This window comes from Neofelis nebulosa, chromosome 3, assembly GCF_028018385.1.
Source record: "Neofelis nebulosa isolate mNeoNeb1 chromosome 3, mNeoNeb1.pri, whole genome shotgun sequence".
Taxonomy (NCBI): Eukaryota; Metazoa; Chordata; class Mammalia; order Carnivora; family Felidae; genus Neofelis; species Neofelis nebulosa.
The window spans coordinates 15,377,959-15,386,857 of NC_080784.1; positions in this window are offsets into that span (position 1 = coordinate 15,377,959).

Sequence of the window (8,899 nt, forward strand, 5' to 3'; positions counted from 1 at the left end):
TAAGTAACAGTATTGTTTAATTGCCAGTGTTTTAAATTCAGGGAAGCCTGCATAAAGATACGGACCTCTGGCTTTTCTTTAAAGCTAACATGCCGCCTTCCTTCCTCCATGGCAACGACAGGAGGCAGTCGGCGGCGGTGCTAACTTTGTGCTCTGCAGACCTCGCGCTCCCGGTCACCCCAATTATCCTGGACTCGGAGGCTGAGGAGAAACTTGCCCTTCCTTCATGCCCCGTGTTGTTTTTCCTAAACCCAACCCGCTTTACTCTACTGGCTTTTTGTGATCGCCTCGCGCCTGGAGGCTTTTAAGCATTCAGTCCCCGCTACAGTCTGACTCTCCTTTGACACCGCACCACGCGAAACCCAGCAGCCTGTTGGCTTTAAGCAGAAAGGCCAGAGCATCTCTCCCAGTCTTGCCGAAGCTCCCTGCCCACGACTGTCTCTTAGAAGGGCGGGCCACACCTCGCAGCCCGTGAACGCTGCATTTCTGGGCTTTGCATCTGTTTGCAAGCTCGCACTTTCCATGCCCGTGTGGTTATGGTGGGTTGCAGGAAAGACAATGGATTTCTGTTGCGTTTAGATTGGGGGGAGGGTAAGGCTTGTGGGAAGGCATGTACTTTGGGGAAGGTGGAGGAACCCCAGCAGCTGGATAGATGCTGCAGATTGAGGGGGCTGGAGGAGGGAGAACAAACAGCACACAGGGGGAGGAAGAAGGAGCCGCCTGCACTCTTTAGGACTCTCCTGGCGAGGTCTTTCTCCCCCTTTCTATAGAAGCTGATGCTATTTGTGATGTGAATCTTTGATACGCTGTCAGCCAGAAACGCTTGCTGGAAGGAAGGCCATCTGTCCTGGAGGCTGAATGCCAAGTTGTGGGGATCTCCCGAGGAATGTAAAGCCAAAAAAAAAAAAAAAAAAAAAAAAGGAACTTATTGCAGAGAAGGAAGATCTGACTTTGACAGGTAGGGGCTGTAGGGGCTTTGACACCCCTTGGCCTTCAGTGAACTTCCAGAAGCCAGGGAGGGCAGGGTTCCTCCACGGTATTCCAACGTTCCCAGCAGAGGAGAGCTGTCTAGTCAGTACAGGCCCTACTGTGTATGTTGATGTGTCTCTTCTGCAGCAAAGAAGCCACCTGCTTGTCAGCCCCGTGCAGCGAGCACCCGGTGAAGTGAGACAGTAGGTGTTCAGAGGGACCCGGTGCCACCAGTTTGTAATGCCCGGCAGACACCCCGGCCTGGGCAAGTGAGAGGCAACTTGGAGAACTAGAACCACTGCAGAGGGGGAGGCTAGGGGTTTCTACCCTCCGTGGAGAGGGACTGGGCTGGCACTTACCCAGCACTCAACAAAGCTCAGTTATTGAGGAGAAGCTGGGGTGTGCAGGTAAGGAGACAGAATGGACAGTAAGTGGAGCGGGTGGGAGGTTTTTCCTCCCGTTTGACAGGAGACACTGGAGCATGTTGGGCGGCTGAAGGGAATGATCTAGTAGATAGCAACTGATGATGCAAGAGAGCAAGGGGTAATGTCAGAGTCCTTGCGACCAGGGGAGGCAATGGGGCTCGGAGCTCAAGGGGAGAGATGGGCGGAGCCAATGGGGTTTAGAGCCCAAGGGGGGAGGTGGTTAGAGCCACTGGGGCTTAAAACAACTCCTCCTCCCATCAGTGCAGCTAGCACCCTGGCTGCAGACACATTCATGTCACTGCTTTTGCTGGATGCACTGAGTACCCTCTTCGCACCCAGGCCCACCTCTCCCCTTGGGCTCTGAGCCCCAATGGCTCTAACCACCTCTCCCCTTCAGTGCAAGTAGTATTCCTTCAGTGCAAAAGAGAGGCATTTAAGCAGAGGCATTAATATGAGTTTTCATGGCAGAGAGGGGACATGGAACTTGGGATATGACTGAGGGGCCACTGGTAAGAGGATGGGCCAGGAAGTGGCAGCTTCAGGGTTTCACGACAGCATGTGGACTCGGTGTCTGTGGAATGGGAGAGCGGAGAAAGGGAAAGGGGAACACCGGAAGAGAGCGGGTTCTTACTCTTCTGTAGTCTTACTTGGGCTGTAAAAAAAAAAAAAAAAAAAAAAAGCGTCGTGCTCCAAAGAAGACATCCAGATGGCCCACAGGTACACCAAAAGGTGCTCAACATCACTAATTATCAGGGAAATGCAAGTTAAAGCCACGAGGAGATAGCACCTCCCCTATGTTAGCATGGTTATTATCAAGAAGACGAGAGAGAAGAGTCATCAGGGACGCGGAGAAGAGTGCCCAGACCCACCTTGGGCGCTGTTGGTGAGAATGGAAATTGGTGGAGCCGCTCTGGAAAACCGTACAAGGAAACATGAAAAATGAAATATTACAACTACCACGGGATCCGGCACTCTCACCTCCGGGTATCCATCCAAAGGAAATTTTTTTTTTTTTTTTTTTTTTTTTTTAAATTTTTTTTTTTTCAACATTTTTTTTTATTTTTGGGACAGAGAGAGACAGAGCATGAACGGGGGAGGGGCAGAGAGAGAGGGAGACACAGAATCGGAAACAGGCTCCAGGCTCCGAGCCATCAGCCCAGAGCCTGACGCGGGGCTCGAACTCACGGACCGCGAGATCGTGACCTGGCTGAAGTCGGACGCTTAACCGACTGCGCCACCCAGGCGCCCCCATCCAAAGGAAATTAAAACAAGATCTCAAAAATACGATCCCTGCACTCCCATGCCTACTGTAGCCATCTTCACAATAGCCAAGCTCTGCAAACCATGTAAGCGTCTGTCGGTGGCTGAGCAGATAAGGAAAATGGTGTCATTATTCAGCCGTGGGAAGGAGGGAGGTCCTGCCATTTGCGACAACATGGATGGCTACTGAGGACATTGCGCGTAGTGAGATAAGCCAGACAGAGAAAAACAAATACTGTACGATATTATTTACATGTGGGGTCTAAAAAAAGCCAAGCTTGTAGACACGGAGAGTAGAACAGTACTTCCCAGGGGCAGCGTGGGGACGCGGGGAGATACACACAAACTTGCAACTAGAAAATGACGACGTTTTAGAAATCTTTTTTTTTTTTTTTTTTAATGTTTTTATTTATTTTTGAAGGAGAGAGAGACAGAGCATGAGCCAGGGAGGAGCAGAGAGAGAGGGAGACACAGAATGCGAAGCAGGCTCCAGGCTCTGAGCTGCCAGCACAGAGCCCGACGCGGGGCTCGAACTCATGAACTGTGAGATCGTGACCTGAGCCGAAGTCGGAAGCTCAACCGACTGAGCCACCCAGGCGCCCCTAGAAATCTAACACCCAGTACAGTGACTCAGTCAACAGTACTGCATTACATACTTCAACTGCTAAGAGACTAGATCTTACTGGTTCTCACTACAAAAAAGAAACGATCATCGTATGGCATGATGGAGGTGTTAGCAAACACTAGGGGGGTAATCATATTCCAATATATAAATATCAAATCAACACTTTATTTTTAAAAAAAATTTTAATGTTTGTTTCTTTTTGAGAGCGAAAGAGAGAGAGTGTGCACAAGCAGGGGAGGTGCAGAGGTGGGGGAGCGGGGCAGACACAGAATCTGAAAGCAGGTTCCAGGCTCTGAGCTGTCAGCGTCCCACGTGGGGCTCGAACCCACGAACCGAGAGATCACGACCTGAGCCGAAGTCTGACGCTCAACCGACTGAGCCACCCAGGCGCCCCTCAAGTCAACACTTTAAAACCTACCCACTAGGTCAATGATATCTCAGTAAAAAAATTTTAAAGCTCTAGTAATCTTTTAAAAAGAAAAAAAAAAAAAAAAAGTAGAGTACGCACCAGAGAGCAAAGTAAAGAAGCTGTTCGGGGGAGCTGCCTTGGCCTGTTGGCCTGAGGAAGAGGGGCGGGAGTCCGTGGGGCCAGATGCGGACACAGGTTCTCACACAAAGTGCTCACTTTGCAGCCCTCGGCCCATTGTCTACGTGGAGATGCCTGACAGGTCTTTCCTACGAAAACCCTGTCACTCAGCATTTCTTTCAATACTAAATAAAATCACTGAATATGGAAAAGGGGAAAATCGTGTAAGGGTTAAGTGTAGGAAGATGGAGGAAGAAATTTGAAACTGATCGTCAGTCGCTCCAGAAGGACATTCTCCTTCTGCTTGAAGAATCACAAGGTGGGGGTCAAATTGGAGTATTTTTTTTGTTTTTAAGGACTGACTCAACACAGTAGTAAGTCGAATTCCTGCCATACAGCATGGTGTGTTAGAGTGACTCACAGGGACAGCTCAGGTGCCAAAACAAACGGGTTCTGCAGCTTACATTAAAAAAAAAAAAAAAAAAAATAGGAGGTTTGAAGAAAATGCATGATTCTGCTCTAAATGAGAAGAGAACTAAAATGTTAAAGCAAAAATCCACACGCTGCCAATAAAATCTGTAGAATTCGGTCCTTGCAGTCTCTCAAAGTGAACTCTGGAGGGTTCTGTGAGATGGCTTGGGGTCAGGGATAAAGCGTCCTTGACGCTGTCTGGCTGGCCGACTTTTAGAATTCACCCCCCTCTGACTTCCCGCCATCTTTGGTCCCATCTAACGACTGTTCTGGTTAAATCCAAGATCATTTGATGGGATCCTACTGAAACCCTCACAAATGTTCGAGGCAAGTGGCAAATTAGAATTTAGAAAAGGAGTTTTCAGTTGTCTCAGAAATAGAACACACAGTACCTTTTATACCTCGGCCAAGTGCATAAACACACTGGTTCTAACAAACAAGCTGAAAATGTTTCACAGAATGCTGTCTACTCTAGAATTTATATTGTATTCGGATCTTTTTTTATTCTACTCTGTTCATTTTTTTAAAATGCTGCTAAAAGCCCACTAAATTGAACGTATATCCGCTAACAGGTTATGCACCAGTATGAACAACACAGGTTTAGGAAATGCATTTTTCTCTATTTTAGTTACTTAGAGTGGAATGACAGATAGCTAAGATTATAAACTAAAAAAAGCTAAAAAGCACCTGATGTTGACATTCAGGGACATCTGATTTAAGGAACAGAGGGGACAAGGATATTTATTTACAAAAACAGTGGGGCACCTGGGTGGCTCAGTCAGTTGAGTGTCTGACTTCGGCTCGGGTCACGAACTCCGCAGTTGGAGAGTTCGAGCCCCACATTGGGCTCGCTGCTGTCAGTGCAAAGCCCGCTTCAGATCCTCTGAGCCCCTCTCTCTGCTCCTCTCTCTCTCTTAAAAATAAATAAACGTTTGGGGCGCCTGGGTGGCGCAGTCGGTTAAGACTCCGACTTCAGCCAGGTCACGATCTCGCGGTCCGTGAGTTCGAGCCCCGCGTCAGGCTCTGGGCTGATGGCTCGGAGCCTGGAGCCTGTTTCCGATTCTGTGTCTCCCTCTCTCTCTGCCCCTCTCCCGTTCATGCTTTGTCTCTCTCTGTCCCAAAAATAAATAAAAAACGTTGAAAAAAAAAATTTAAAAAAAAAAAATAAATAAATAAACGTTAAAAAAATTAAAAAAAAAAAAACCCAACGATCCAGTAGCTACCACTTACTTCCTGCTCTGTCCCCATTGCACCATCAGGCTCTTGGAGGACACTTTCTCTCATTTTCCCAACAACCTGGTAATTCAAGGTACTATTATTCTTGTCCAGGGAAGAGCCCCGGTCTCCTTATCGCTGAAGTAGAGGCCGGGAGAGGTCATTTCCTTGCATTCACACACATGGTGCGGAAGGCTGATTCCGGGACGGGTGCTCTTGTCACAGCCTCTGACTGACCCCGGATCCTCCCTGGTGCCTTTCAGTCGGGGTGCACCCGAAGATACCGATGCTGGTCAGGGGCAAGTAAGAGTACAGGCCGCTATCCGTGCACATGGATCGTCGTGCACACAGACAGGTGTGGAAGTGGGAACGATTTCTCGAAGTGGAATTTCTGGGCCAAAGGCTTTGGTGATTGTGACAGATGTTGCTGGGTTGTCTTTCATGAAGGTTGTATTGACTTACTCAGAAAGCTTTGCAAGAGAGAACCTGTCCCTCACACCTTTGAAAATGGTGTTACCAGACTTTTCAGTCTTTGCCAACCTCATAGAAGAAAAAGAGAATCTCACTGAAGTTTTGATAGCTCTTGTTCTAAGAGTTCACATCATTTCCCCAGTCGTTGATATCTCCTTTCCTCAAACTGTCACTTTCTGGGGCACCTGGGTGGCTCAGTCAGTTGAGCATCTGACTTTGGTTCAGGTCACGACTTCATGGTTCATGAGTTCAAGCCCCACATAGGGCTCACTGTTGTTTCAGCACAGAGCTCGATTTCAGATCCTCTGTCTCCCTCTGTCTCTGCCCCTCTCCCACTTCCACTTTCTCTCTCTCTCTCAAAAATGAAAATAAACATTAAAAAACCTGTCACAGGGGCGCCTGGGTTGAGCGTCTGACTTCGGCTCAGGTCAGGATCTCCCAGTTTGTGAGTTCGAGCCCTGCGTTGGGCTCTCTGATGACAGCTCGGAACCTGGAGCCTGTTTCGGATTCTGTGTCTCCCTCTCTCTCTGCCCTCCCCCACTTGTACTCTCTCTAAACAAAACAAAACAAAACAAAAAACAACAACAAAAAAAACCTGTCACATTCTTTGCTTCTTTTTCTATTATGTTTCTTCTTGATAACTTCTAAGAACTTTAGATACACATATATGCATATTGAAAGCAATTTTTCTTTCAAAAATAAATGTTTCTTTCAAAAGAAAGATAAAGCCAGTTATCTTCCTTATGGGAATTTTTCTATGTAGAATGTTTTCACTTTTACTTAGCATTTTCTTATGGCTTTAGATTTTTGTGTCTTATTTACAAAAGGCCATCTCATCCTGAAATGATGCATTTAAGAATCTTCAACCTGTTCTTTTTTCTTGATGTATCTAGAAGTTACTGAGATGTGAAATGTGAGATAGAAATGCTTTTCCCGGGGCATCTGGGTGGCTCAATCGGTTGGGTGTCCAACTTTGGCTCAGGTCATGATCTCACAGCTCATGAGTTCGAGCCCCACATCGGGCTTTGTGCTGACAGCTCGGAGCCTAGAGCCTGCTTCAGATTCTGTGTCTCCCTCTCTCTCTCTCTGTCCCTCCCCTGCTTGTGCTCTATCAAAGATAAATAAACATTAAAAAAAATTTTTTTTAAATGCTTTTCCCATGGGGCGCCTGGGTGGCTCAGTCAGTTAAGCGTCCGACTTCAGCTCAGGTCACGATCTCACGGTCCGTAGGTTCGAGCCTCCCATCGGGCTGTGTGCCGACAGCTCAGAGCCTGGAGCCTGCTTCAGAGTCTGTGTCTCCCTCTCTCTCTGCCTCTCCCCTGCTCATGCTCTGTCTCTCTCCCTCTCTCTCTCTTTCAAAAGTAAATACACACGTAAAAAAAGAAGAAGAAGAAGAAGGAGAAGGAGAAGAGATGCTTTTCCCTTTCTTCCCCGTAGGTGGCTGTCTAGTTGTCCTAATGCCATCTATTGGAGAAATCGTATTTTCTACAGACCTATCATACATTCAGTTCTTCTATGTGTGTAGGTCTATTTCTGGAGTCTGCTTCATGTCACTGACAGGAGCAGATGCCGCCTCCTTACTGATTTATTTCCTGTTGCTTGAAAGATGCTTAACTGGTAGAACCCTTCTTTTTCAATGTACCTTCTGGCCATTCTTGTACACTTGGCTTTCCGCAAGGACCTCAAAATAAGTTTGTTTCTTTCCTTAAGAAAGTCCAGTTGCAATATCACTGGGATCACCTGAAATTTATAGAATAATTTTAAAAGCATTAATATCTCTATCAGTTTTATTGATCGATGGGTTGATTGCACTTGCGCAGCTCAAAAACTTAGAGGGGTCATTTTTGATGCACGTCTGTCTCTCCCACAGCCTCCATCCCATCCAACGGCAAATCCTGGCAGTGGTTCCTTCAATATATATCCAGGAACTGACCACTGCTCACACACTTCCTGCCAGTTCATGCTGTCACCATTTTCCACCCACACTTCCGCCATAGTTTCCGAACCGGTCTTCCTGCCTTCCTTCCATCTCTTTTCTTTTTTTTTTTTTTTCGCTTTTTTTTAAATTTATTTTTGGGACAGAGAGAGACAGAGCATGAACGGGGGAGGGGCAGAGAGAGAGGGAGACACAGAATCGGAAACAGGCTCCAGGCTCCGAGCCGTCGGCCCAGAGCCCGACGCAGGGCTCGAACTCACGGACCGCAAGATCGTGACCTGGCTGAAGTCGGACGCTTCACCGACTGCGCCACCCAGGCGCCCCCTTCCATCTCTTTTCAACCCAGAAGCCAGAACAAACCATTCAAACCTAAGTCAGATCGCCCCACTCCTCTGTTCAAAACTCTCTGTGCAGCGGTGGAATACTACTTACCCACGAAAAAGGAAATCCTGTCATTTGTGACAACATGGATTGACCCGGACGGAGGACGTTCCATGAAGTGGGAGAAGTCAGACAGAGAAAAGCAAGGAGTGTGTGATCTCACTTGGAGGTGGAACCTAAAAGAGCCGACCTCACAGAAACAGAAAGTAGACTGGTGGTTACGGGGGTGGGGGTGGGGATGTGGGGGTGCTGGTCAGAGGGTACAAACTTCCAGCTAGAAGATGAGCAGGTTCCGGGGACCTGATGTCCAGCATGGTGACTGTGGTTAACGATACCGTATTAAATACTTGAAAGTTGCTGAGAGCGTAGATCCTGAATGTTCTTACCCCACACACAAAGATAATTATGTGTGTTGGTGGGGGTGTTGACTGGTCGTACTGTGGTTATCATTTTGCACCAGGTTAAGTGTATTAAATCATCATGTTGTACATTTAAAACTTCCACAATGTTACATGTCAATTATATCTCAATAAAGCTGGGGGTAAGACCCCTCTGGAAGCTTTTTGCCTCATTCAAAGCAAAAAAACAAACAAAAAAACAAAAACAAAACCAGACTTGCA